This window comes from Colias eurytheme, chromosome 15, assembly GCF_061535395.1.
Source record: "Colias eurytheme isolate Ceu_HAF_F1 chromosome 15, ilColEury1 Martin Lab GWU primary, whole genome shotgun sequence".
In the NCBI taxonomy this organism is placed as follows: Eukaryota; Metazoa; Arthropoda; class Insecta; order Lepidoptera; family Pieridae; genus Colias; species Colias eurytheme.
In genome coordinates, this window is record NC_142994.1 from 8,872,347 (window position 1) to 8,886,529 (window position 14,183).

General features: G+C 30.8%; 1 protein-coding gene across 3 annotated transcripts in view; it reads left to right on the top strand.

Annotated features, from left to right (window-relative positions):
- The first annotated feature begins 999 nt into the window (after window positions 1-999).
- LOC149902500 (venom dipeptidyl peptidase 4-like) overlaps window positions 1,000-14,183 on the top strand; it is a 32,729-nt gene continuing 19,545 nt past the window's right edge. For 2 of the 3 annotated variants that reach the window (XM_090109902.1, XM_090109903.1), the window contains exon 1: window positions 1,000-1,238. The gene's annotated coding sequence lies outside the window, so the exon portion shown is untranslated. Of the gene's footprint in view, window positions 1,344-14,183 lie in introns of all 3 variants that reach the window. The other variant, XM_090109904.1, reaches the window with a different exon arrangement.

Here is a 14,183-nt window from a genome sequence, read left to right on the forward strand (position 1 = left end):
AAAAATATTTAATTTATCACCATGAATCGGCGCGTGAATATTACTATGAAATAATCCAATGAAATAGTTAATAGTTTTATTTTTTATTTTATCGGTTACCTATAGATTAAAATATTCCAGATTGGAATTTCTTAAAGCTAAGACGTAGAAAATTAACACAAGTGACAATCATTTAGGTGAAAAGCTTATATAGATTTTATTTTCCTAGGTAGGTTATCTATATAGACAATCACAACTGCGAAACTGACTTGTGATAATTTTCTCAAAAACACAAAATAAATAGCGAGACGAATCATCAAACGTGAAGCACCGGTACTTCTTACATAAGAATATTTGCGTAAATGTTTCAAAGGATTTATACTCGCAGCTTACAAAGGTTTCAAAATGGATAAGACGACGTCTCTTACGTATTATCTCATAAGAACCAGCTAAGGCCTATATCATAATACGCCTGAAACGGTAAGCAAAGATCTAATCTTTATGACAAGGCAACCGTGTTTCATTTAATAGAACGGAACAACGATCACCACGTGCTACCAATTAACGTGCTACGTCATCTACCTCTGAAGAGATTGCGAAAAGCGAAATGGGCCAAGTACAATTAAAGTTCAACATTCCAAATCAATTTGAACAATAATGTCGAAGGTGTGTAACGACTACACAAATATTTCTTTCGCATTATTTTACGATTATATCACGAAGTTAACTACTTGCGTGGTAAATAAAAAGAAATTTATTTCTTACATTTAACACGTTAAAAATCTAAAAAACAAGATAAGGCGATCCTTTGAAGAACATCTTTCAGAGAGCTACTTGGGATTTCAGTAGGTACATTGTTGATAGTTTCACATTTCTATACAGAATACCTATTTGGCCAAATTTCTTAATCAATAATTTAATGATGAATAAGTTATTATATATTTTAGTACCTGTTATATTATCATAAGAATATAAAGCAATTTAAAGTTTCCCATTGAGTTACCGACTTGGCGCGCAGTCTTTCTTTGACGTTTTTAAGTGTCAGACGCTTGTACTAGTGGTGTACTTGCAACCGCGAAAATTGTTTACAAATATGAAACAAAAAGTCGTGTTGGTTGTGTTAGTTAGAAAGTATAATTAGCAAACGAAGCTGTGCGCTGTGATATGGCGGGAATATGTGAAATATTTTAGTTATTTTTTCAAGTTTTGTGATAACAAAAAATTGTGTGTAAACAAATGTAAATAAATTGTATGTAACGGTGAGTAATGTGAGGTGTTTCTTGTATGATTATAATATTATCTTCTTATCACAATGTCGTGGTGTTAATGAAGTTTAATTGCATGAGAATTATTTACCCCAATAGGTAAGTACATTCAATTTTGGCAGATCCAGTATATATTTTAGTTAAAACTTAAAACGCTTTGGCTCATAGACTTATTTTTTTTATATGAACTGATTTTTTAAATATTTATAAACTTTAATGAACTTCTTCTTTACTTTGGTAAATTAAAAATATACTTTTTAGATTTTCTCACAACATGTATAAAAACTAATAACAGGCCTATGCTGTAATGGATTATTTTGAAGCTTTTTGATCAACTAATTATATTATATCAATATCTACATTCTACATACCTATATGTATAATTTTCTTACTTACCATTTTTCCGTAAATAATGAATAATGATTACGGTAATGTCCCTCTACTTACAAAAATATCGTAAACTTAACCCTTAACATGAATAATAAGGTGATTCCCTTTATTATTTATGTGATCAAATATCTTCACTGCGATTCTCTCCCACGCTGACGTTATATATTTTGAGAAAACCTGACTTCCGGTTTTTAAAATATCCGTATTAAACAGCTGCAGTTCCCCGCGGTTCAATTATCTAGATAGACTTACGTAATTTCCAAAGGAAATCAAACTTGTTTTTATTTTAGTTATCTCGGGACGGTAAGTATTATGCATGTAGATTGTAGGTAATAGGTATACTTCCAAACTTGATACGATGAAGGAAGTACCTAATAAGAATAATTATTCTTACTTACTGCAAATTTTAAATTCAATAATGTTAATTTACTTAAGTTATCAAGTACATAAATGCGGAAATTTGATATCATTGAATGTACTATTAGACTATACTTCTTGAATTTAATTAAATAATACGAAAAAAATGTCTTTATACCAACGGTTTTCGTAATTTTTAACGGCTTTCAGACAACTGAGAAAAAAATAAAAAAAAACATTTGCTCAAGTTGTTGTTAGAGCCATTATATAGATCGTTATCTAATATTATGTCACGATTAGATTGTTACTTGTAACTACTAACAGAAAACTGATTTCCTCATTCTTTATGTCATGGAGTAGTTTATCTCACATTGAAGAATGGTATGAATGGTAGGAAGTATTTTTAATTTTTATCGTTGTTTATTTACTAACAGATACCTAGACTATAGAGGACCGATAACATACCACATTCTAATTTAAGTACATACTTATAGTACCTACAACCAGAGGAATTTTCCCTGTCTACACTCTACTTGAGAAATTTTCTCAAAGAATTTATTTAATTATCAATTATAAGTTATAGGTACTTCATTTCTATCTTCTTATATATAAAAATGAATCGCAAAATGTGTTGGTAAGCGCGTAACTCGAGAACGGCTGAACCGATTTCGATAATTCTTTTTTCATTATATTCCTTGAAGTACGAGGATGGTTCTTATGTAGAGAAAACGTAAATATTATGTACCACGGGCGAAGCCGGGGCGGACCGCTAGTAAGTCATAAATACATTTCGCGTATACATCATTGATGGATTTATTTGTAAGTAGTTTTTCCAAGTTCAAATTTTTATTTTGTGGACCTATATTTTTTTCATCATATTATTTTTTTGTAACAAACAACATTAAAAAAATATATAATATTACGAAACGTTACGTTATAGTTTACCATAGACGACTACTACACATTATAGAAAGTTAAATCAATGAATGGAACTAACCAGTTTAACATTGTATGTGAGTCTATTATGACGATAGTACCCAATGCTTTAACTGGCACACAAAGGCAACTTGCAAACTGCATACTAAAAGGCCAAGCCAAGACATTCGAAAAGTTTACAATCTACTTCGTCGACATGGTACCTACACACGCGCGTAAAATAATTAATTAGGGTTCGTTTTTACATTATACTTAACAATGAATAATTATTGCTATAAAAATAAAATAAAATAAATAGAGATGTACCAAAATAAAAGTTAATATGATGAAATAAATATTCAGGACAATTTTTCATACACGACATGATCGGATCTGATTCGAAACTTTCGCTTGTGTTATGGGAACCAGATGGCTACTAAAAATACATATATAATTTTAAATAAATACTTATAGGACACATAATTTACACCTAGACACAGAGCAAACATTCTTGTTCATCACAAATTATAGGAATATTTATGAGAAAATCCATAGGTAATCTAGGTAATTTCTTTGGCCTCGACAAAGACTACGAACGATATTTACGTCATGTATTTATATACATATATTATTTTATTAATATGTTAATATAAGGGCTTTTGCTAATCATACATAACAAATGACTAATACGCATACAATGATATTGCATATCTACGATTCTTGGAATTAAAATCCCTGTATATTTATTTACTTTGGACCATATTTTGTGTGTGTTTTGCTTTATATAGATTCGGAAAAAATTGTTAACAATCTTTCTAAACGAATCCCTTGTTTCATTGAGCAAATTTTTTCTCTTTGTACGCGACCGGCATTCGAGAGAAAACGATAGATACTAGTTCCTACGTTCGCTGAAAGTTTTATAGGTCTACGAAGAAAACATTTGACAATCGAGAACATTAAATTATTTATACTCTTTAGGGCATATTTTTTTAATCAAATAGGTTTATCATCTTGGTACATGATAATATTATGTTAAAGAATACAACGATACAACATGGATACAACTTAGTTGTGTTTGTTATATTTGATTAAAAATAAAAGACACAGATATTCTTTAAAAACTAAATTATCATGATATCTCATTTTATGAGAGAATTTATATAGATATTTTTGCGAGTAGGCATTATATTGTTGTATTGTTTATTATATTAATATTTGTATAATACTTTGTCATACCTTACAGATATTTATTAAAACTCAAGTGTAAATAATACATAATAATTTATGTTATTTTATTGCAAAATAAATAAAATTGGCTTTTGCAAATTTGTTTTCCGTTATCGGTAAGCTTAAAATAATAATATGTCAAAATAAGGAAGGAAATTCAGAAATACCTTAAACACTAATGTACAAATTATGACTGATAATGACAATAATAGCACTACGTACTGCTCATCACTCATCAGCTGTATTAAAATTCCAAAAGATAGGAGCTTTTTCCTCCACTAATTTACATTTCTATAATTTCTATCTACTATCTTTCTTATATATAAAAACTAGCGATCCGCCCCGGCTTCGCCCGTGGTACATATGAAAAATAGATGTTGGCCGATTCTCAGACTTACCCGATATGCACAGAAAATTTCATGAGAATCGGTCCACCCGTTTCGGAGGAGTATGCAGACTAACATTGTGACACGAGAATTTTATATATAAGACTAGCGGTCCGCCCCGGCTTCGCCCGTGGTACATGTTTACGTTTTCTCTACATAAGAACCATCCTCGTACTTGAAGGAATATAATAAAAAAAGAATTATCGAAATCGGTTCAGCCGTTCTCGAGTTATGCGCTTACCAACACATTTTGCGATTCATTTTTATATATGTACTAGCGGTCCGCCCCGGCTTCGCCCGTGGTACATATTTACGTTTTCTCTACATAAAAACCATCCTCGTACTTCAAGGAATATAATAAAAAAAGAATTATCGAAATCGGTTCAGCCGTTCTCGAGTTATGCGCTTACCAACACATTTTGCGATTCATTTTTATATATAAGATAAGAAAGAAGAAGAAGAAGATGAATCGCAAAATGTGTTGGTAAGCGCATAACTCGAGAACGGCTGAACCGATTTCGATTTTTTTTTTTTTTATTATATTCCTTGAAGTACGAGGAGGAGTTTCTTATGTAGAGAAAACGTAAACATGTACCACGGGCGAAGCCGGGGCGGACCGCTAGTTATATATATATTATATACATAGGAAAATTTTGATATAAGAATGTTGATAGATTCTGTTGGTTGGAATTTGGATAGTCTGTCTGGTGGTCGTTAAGTTATTAATTTAAAATTGTATAACGTCATACTAAATGAGATTGGCGCAAAGATGATGATTCGATTTTTAATACATAATATAAGTACTTGAAATATTAATACACTAAAGATTCTTTGTCTTTATCTCGAGTAGCGTTTTATGGTAGGTCCACTGGTCAACCTTCATTGTCGAGAGCTGATCTATTCATTCCGCTATGTTGTGAACACTTAGAAAGTATAATTTTTGTATGGAATAATGTTTGGAATATTTTTACGAAGATGAAGAGAAGAAGTGACTATATAATTTTATTGTTTTCTCTCATCCTAGGTGATTAATCTCCGAGATATACGTCCTTTTATCGGTAAATGTAGTTGATGATAGGTATAGTATTAATACTGGACATCAAAACCAGATAAATCATAAATGTAGATAACTACATAAACATGAAACTACTCTGTCTAAATTTTGAACTTCACAAAAGACCACTTCCCAACCAATACTAAAAGCTGTTAACAATCAAGTAGTGATCGCAAACGAAGAGCTGAACGACATGCTTCCATTTATTTTTCATTTGATTTGATTAGTCCCAGACGTAGTGAAGCTCCCTCAGAATTTCAAAGGCTTTACATTTCAACCTTGATGCAATAACTGGGGCGCAGAAACAATAGCAGCTAATAAACTGGCACTTTATTAACGTGTATTGTCTTTCTGAGACATATCTATTATATTATAATATATCTATATTGTTAATTCATATTGCATATTCGCTAAATTATTCATCGTCGTATCGTCGTTGTAAAGTTGTTACTACTAACTAAGGTGGTTGTTACTTGTTTTGTTAACGCTCGTTAAAATTATGTGTTGTACCTACACCTTAACTGTTAACGCTATTAATATCTATTTTATACTATACATGATATTTTCGTTTACACATGGAAATGTTATTTGCGGAACTAAGTACGGAATACGGATAATAAAGTTGGTCAAATATGCCTAAAACGAGTTCTTTTGCATAAATAACGTTCCGTGCTAATTGTTCAGTGCATAAGTTACATAATTTTTGGTGCAAAAATGTGATCAATTAATCCATGATTGGGATTTCTTATCAATTTTTGAAACTAACGAATATTGACAATAGGTTATGTAGGTACAAATACAGTTTTTTGAGTAAAGTGGAACGGTGGCTCTAGGTGCCAGATCACATTTTGTTTAATTATCTGGATGGTAAACAGCAGGAAAGTCATAAAATTGGAAGCACTATAATACTAGTTATTAATAATAATGACTAAAAATAAGGTAAATATAAGGTACTATATAATTTGTAGTTAGATAAATAAGAAATAATTATTGATGATCATGAATCCATTTTATATGCGGCAATATGAATAATATGAAGAAACAGTTTAAAGATATATTATTATTAATCTACACATTTGTATAACTGGCTTCAAAATTAACTCAAAGTGAAATTAGCATCAGAGGAAATTAGATAAGAACGGTGTCATTTAATAGATGCAGTAATTAGTACAGCAATTGGAGTCTCTTGAGGTCGTAACAAGGTTCACGATAAAGGTATTAACATTAAGGATTGACGTATACTATTGTTTTATTTAAGAAGGTTAAACTGCTTTTAATTGTAATTGCACTTTGAATAATTTATACTGTATTTAATCAATAAAAGACAATGCATAAACTCAATCGATAGATCTGAAAATGGCATTGACGATATTTTCTACTAACCCATGTTTAAAGAGAAAGATTTATTAAAATTGATAGGGGAATCTTCATGGACAAGGGTATTATTAGAGAAAACTCATCTTAGAGGCTATTATGTTTTTTCTTATAAACCCATTTAAGTGGTGCAATTTATTGAGACGAAAATGTACTTTGTTAGCTACAGTAATCTGTAAAACTTCGTGTAGTTTGAGTAAATAGTCAAAACTGCGGCTTCCAAATAACTGACTTCTATCAAATAACAATTTCAATCTAGTTAACGGAATTGTTCACAGAAGGGACTGTCCAGTGAATTACTCTATCGGGCGACGTGCTGTCGTTTCAAATAACATTGTTCCCAAGTAATCAGATTATACGAACTGATTTTATTTTGGCTCTCATCGAGGTCTCTTATCTGGAATAGTTGAGATTTTGAACGTGATAGTCGATTTTATATTATGTGCAGCTAGCACTTTTATGAGCTTGATTTAGAAAGTAGAGGCCTGCTATTCCAGTAGCGACCAATTTGACATATGTTTTACTAGTCCATTTTTAAGGTGAAGCTGGTCCAGTAAAATCAATGTGTAAATTGATCTCAGTATTTCTTGTCACGCTACTGGGTACTAAGCAATTGCATCAACATTTTGTTATTCATAATTTTATCGCTGTGGATATTTTGTGTACCAAGTGATAAACATGGGCATTAATATAATAATGAAATTAATGTGGTCGAAATATATTATCCTCATTCGATATATAAATAATCCAATGTCCCTAATCATAAAAATAACTTATCGTCTTACATATCAAATACATTGTGTACTTGCAGAATGGCTTACAATTGCAATTTGAGAACTAAATATTTAATTACTAAAATGCTTCCTAAAAATATTAAACAAAAGCTCGATTTCTTTCGTAATATTACGGGAAAGCTTTCGGATGTTGTTCAATAAACTTATCTCTCCAAATATATTAGTACGACCGACCAAATTTTGTCAAATACGCAAGGTCTCCCCTAGGGGCTGAGCATTAGCTGTTATTACTTCGTTTCCGTTACAAATGGACCTCGGGTGGGCAACGACAAATACAGTCCATTACAAATTTTTAAAATTATGTTCATCATAGCAAAGAGGACAAAAAATATAGATATCTGCATTATTACATATTATATAAATTTTAATATAAAAAATTATGAATTTAAGTTTACGAAGTTCTACATTCAGATGGAAAACGTTTATACAAAATGAGAAAAAATATAAACACTTGTATCTATTTAAAAAAAATTGTTTAATACATTTAAATTAGACATATAGATTTTATTGTTGAAATTACCTACAGATTTATAAAAAATGTCCACTTATGAAGTGATGAGATAATCGTGATAATCGCTTCCAAATAAACGGTCACAATGTTTACAAAACACTATCGTCCTTAATGCCACGTGTTACCAAATCGTTTATGTAATATGTAGTAAATGATACGTTACGCTAAATTACGTGAGGTGTTTATTTATTCTTGTCACACGAGCCGTGAGGAAAGTTTGCCTGTAATGTACTAGTGAAGGTGCAGCGTAACAAAGTTCGAGCCAATCACCATTTGCAATACATGGCTGTGTATCTAAGTCCTGTTGTTTATTTAGTTCTTTTAACTTACTAATGGGGTATGTACGTTGCAGCAAATATGGAAACTTTTTTTGCCACTTGTACTACAGAGAGTTTGTAGGGATTTATACCTCACGTTACTTGTATACAGAGCTTATTACATGTCAAAACGATATATTAATACTCTATTCCCAAATTTAGAATGTTCCAACGTTGCTGAAGGTACTTCAATGATTAAAAAAATTGTTTAACTGTAAAAAATAATTTAAAATAGACAGATAATAATTATCACGTACAAAAATAATATGTAGGTACCTAACTGTAATTTATGACAATGTAAAACTTCTTATCATACGACACGCAAAGAAGCAGTTTTTAACGAGCTTTTGAATGAGTAAATTTAAACAATGAAGTAGTGTAAATGAGGATTAAAAACACTTTAATCATCATAATTTAATTATCACTTGAGTACTTAAATCTACAGTGTAAATCGATCAATTAATCATATTAGAATTTCGAATATATTGCTCAGTGAAAAAGTTTGGATTCATATTATTGTTTTTAAAATTTTAATTATGTTTTTCTCTTTCTACTCACGACTCGTAAAGAAAGCTTATAGTAGATTAAGTATTACCTTCTATGTATAATTTAAATATTTTGAGAGCTTAAGTTGATTTTAGGTCTAGCTTCCACCGCTGTCCAACTCTAAATCCCTACTTACGTTTGGTACGGACAGAAAAGAAGATTATTATCCTAATTATTAATATTTAATCATAAATCATAATACATTGAAAGAACGCCTCTTTAACCTTGTAAGAATATTAATTTATTTATAGCAACAGAGTAAAGTTATCATTAAATTATCAATTTAAATATTTCTTATTAACTTCAATTACTTTGATGGCTCTACTCTAGAAATATGTATACAGGGTGTAATCGTTAAGTGTGCACAGGCGATTATTCCGTAACTATTACAGATATCAAAAAACTTTAAACTGATATTGAAAGTACTTAACCCAATGAGTAAAATGGCCATAATAAATTTTTAAAAATAAAACGATAAATATTTAAAAAATTCACTTGAAACCCTCCCATACATTTAGTATGAGATATGACTATCCCATGTACATGAGTTGATCCAAAAGTAATTATAATCAATATTAAACCAGGTCATTACAGTTAAAATATTTCGCTAGATAGTCTTCTAACTAGATAATATACTTCGATATTTTTTTTCCAAAACTTAGAAAAAAAAACTTTGACTTCATCCGTAAAAACCCCTCAACGCGGCCATCTATTCGCTATCGTCTTAAAATTTTTTGCTAAGACGGTGTTTTTTGTGCCCAGGAAAGAGATAGAAATAACTAGGAGCTAGATCTAACAAACAGGGTGGGTGTTTAAGCATTTGGAATGCCGATTTTTGAATGGCAGCCATTGCAACTGACGCTTTGTGATCTGGTGCGTGGTCTTGGTGAAATAACATTCAAGCCCGCAGTTTGCCATGTCTCTTTTCCTTACTAACCTACCCGCAATCTTTTAATATGGTCTGTGTAGTAAGAGCCCAACATAGTGGCTACCTTCTTAAAATATTCCACCAAAATTATTCCTACGGCGCCCCAAAAAACTGCCGCTTTAATCTATCCCACTAATTTTCACTTTGAATTTCTTCATCGTCACTTTGGAAGCTCGCATCCAGGCCATTAATTGTTTCTTGGTTTCAGCATAAACATGGTGAACCCGGGTAACGTCCATGGTCACAAATCGTGCCAAAAAATTATCCTGATCTCATTAAGAATTTAGAAATTCACCCTCTAAATGTCGAATTGTTGTTTCTTCTTTTTGTCGGCAAAAATTCTGGCACGCACGGTTCACATTCAAATTAATGTAAATACTTGGAAACGTGGCCTATTGATATGATTTTTTTGTGATAACTTAGCGAGTACATGAGCAAGCAATAAACAGTTATTTTATATTTTTATGTACACAGGAAATACCCAATTATCATTACTTTTGGATCAACCTAGTACATTTAATATGAAAAATTTTAGCTTTTCCTTTCTTTTTTTGGTTTTCTGCTTAAATTACTTCGCAAATTTGAAGGGAAGTTCATTTCGAAACTGCAAATAGAGCTCCTCATTGTATTGCACAATGAGGACGTCACGTTGATAATCTGCTATGAATACAAAATGTATGGGAAATAAAATGTATGGGAGCATTTAATGTAACATTTTTGGATATTACTCGTTTTATTTTCAAAAATTTATTATAGCCATTTTACTCATTAGGTTAAGTACTTTCGATATCAGTTTAAAGTTTTTTGATATCTGCAATAGTTACAGAATAATCGCCTGTGCACACTTAACGATTACACCCTGTATAGTCAAAATAATATAATTATTTTCATTTAAAATATTAATTCGTATTTTATTTGCTGACGGTACTTACTTACGTTGTAATAGTCTTCGACAAGGCGGACGCTCACCGAATTGCGATGTTTGTGGTGTAACCGAGAATTTATTTGATCATCGAGTTCCGTTGGATCATTTAATCACATAAGTATTAGCTCATAATGATTAAGATTTAGGTTTTATTTAGTACCTATAATATATCAGTTACCTATATTTGCAAGTTTTTTACTTCTGGTTAATATTAAAGTATAGGGTCATTTTAGGAATAAAATTTTATAATATCTGCTTGTTGTTCATTTGTGTAACGTCGTAAATTGGTAATATATTTTTGATACATGTCACTTTAACGAGATGGCCACTACAGGCCGCCAACATCGACCAATGCTATAAAAGAAAGTAAGTAAGTATATGTAAGTAAAAAAACATATTCAAACTGGCGATCGACAACTGCGCGCTTCAAAAGAAGCTTCTTTCCGCGCACAACGAGTTTATGGAACGAACTTCCTCATGCGGTGTTTCCAAACGGTTACGACTTAGGGACCTTCAAGAAAAGAGCGTACTCCTACCTTAAAGGCCGGCAACGCACTAACAATGTCCCCGGCATTGCTGGTGCCTATGGGCGACGCGGTGCACTTAACATCAGGTGACGCGTCTGCTCTGTTGCCTCCTCTTATATAAAAAAAAAAAAAAAAAAAAAAAAAAACGCTACATAGTAGATAATTCATGATGACATAGGCTGGGTAATCCATTCTCCTAGTGCTTCCATCAAGGGAAGTCGTAATGGAATCTGTGAATCACCCGAACTAATTAAACGAATCAAATAGGAACCAATTACCTACGAGGCACCGGCCGCCAATGCACGGTTTATAGGGATTCTCATCAGTATGTTACTTTCATATCACGCAATGAACCTATGCAGGTATTAGATATATTAAGTATGGTCGATGTTATTTGTTTACTTCTTACAATAATAGTTTAACACGTAATATTAACAAGTAAATATTTAAACATAATGAAGTTAAAATCACGTTCGAAGCTTTTAGAGATAGGACCGTTTCTTTTTATTTATGCATTTTCTCTACTTACTACGAACATTTTTCGTGACTATCTAATTCTCAATGTTGTTATAAATCACTTTTGAACATCTGAGAATGTATTGTATAAGTAACAGGTTAATTTAAAAGAGCTTGTATAGGTTTGCAGGTTCATCCTTAGGATTTTTCCATTAATTTCAAGTATAAAAAGAGGCAGTCAAGAAGAGAGATTGTGCTAAGCAAAATAAATCGCTTCACTTGTTACGTCAAATATCAATCACCACTCCACAAATTCTTTCTTTGATGTTGTTTAATCAAACGTTAACCAAACGATCCCCTAAAATTGAAATGAGCGAAGTAAGTCAAAGACAGGAAATTGAAATAAGCGAGGGAATTTTATTATGGCTTGTGGCTTCACATCGGATATAGAAACTCGAGTAATCTTCCTCTGGGTTACAAAAATTAATTTCCAAGATGAGAATCTCGTCAAAATAATTTAAGCTTATGAAGTGTACTTGATGGAAAAATAATAATTCATCCGGATTAATATTGTTTTTGAAGTACGCAAAATTAATTAGTACATTTAACGTTCAAGTCGTTTTGAAATTTGTTAATAGAAAATGGATTGTTGTTAAGTATCAACAAAATCACATAACAAGCTTTTATATTTTCTTGTATCATGGTAATAATAAAGCAAGACTGTATACCTATGTATTTAGTAGCTATGAATATAGATTGAAAAAAAAATTACGTAGGACTTTTTTAACTTTTATCTACATAAGTATTTAATACACTGAAATTGGTACACCATCACTAGATTTTTTTATGTTTTCTCAGTTATTTAATCTATCTATTATTATCAATGTTTATCAATTGTTACCTTCGATATTTGTCGATTATTATTCAATTTATTTATTATCTACAGTAAAGATACTATTATCTTAATCTGAATTAATTTGGTCCGCACTCAGTACGACGGAAAATCGGCCATAGGCCGGTTTCGTATAAGTGTGTTTAATATTTGTGGGGGTAAGTTTTTTCTTTATCATGCCCAAGAGAGTGTAAGATTTAGATTCATAATATTGTAGTTGGGAAAAGAATCAAACATTACATTGACATAGAGCACATGCTTATGTAACTACTGTATGATACTTCATAGACTAACACCGAAGTAAATAAACTTTAAGCTATTTTTTATATAGAATTTCTTTATTTTAAATATCTGTTAAGATTAGGTCTAAATTTAAAGTTATAACTCGATTGTTCATTATTAACATGTTAAATATATTTTTAACGTGACTAGTGAGAGAAGTAAGGCTGATGTTAAAATATAAACGCCTAAAGATAAGTTAAAAGCAAATGTAAACTTATTTATTTTGGCAAAATTTAACATGTGATTCTTTCAGTTTTGAATAAAACTGTTTCAAATAGAAATTTAAACTTTACATCAAAAAGAAAAAGAACAAAATACAGCTAATTACATTTATATTTGTATATTATTTACGTACCTAGTTGTTACGTTGTATCCTACGCGAGTGTTATTACTTCGTTTCAGCCTGACCTTAATCAGATGAGATATTTTAAAAACGTCCTGATATAAATAGAATAAGCCTTGTTGGAATTTATTACAAATTCGTTAATATTAAATAATATCAAGTTCATGAAATGAAAAAATAAGGCAATTTAATTACTTTAGTTCAGACCGAGAATCGAATTCCAGAGCACTTTATACTTTCTGAAAACTGAAACAAAATACTAGGAAAAACTAAGGCTGTTTGTTAACTTTTAGAAAACATGTAAAACTTAGTCTGCATTTTTTTCATAGACATTATATTATACAGTGTTCTTAACTGTAACACATCCGTGACAATGTTTATCATGAATAATAATTATTTTATGACAACACTTTTGTGTTTATCGTCTTTAGATAACGAATAAAATATTTTATTTAATCTCTACTACTAGATTAATGTAAATTGTATTGATGCGATTATTTGTCACATAGTTTAAACTGAGTATAAAAACCTGCATCTTTTTAGGTTAAATAATAAATATATAGGCTATAATATTACCGAAGAACTAATCGAATGATAATATAGCCGTTTAATTACAATTTATATGACATAAAATATGTTACGATGTTAAATTACTTTTAAAATGTCATTGTTTTCAAAGATAATAATTAAAATTGCATACATGCACACTTTCTCT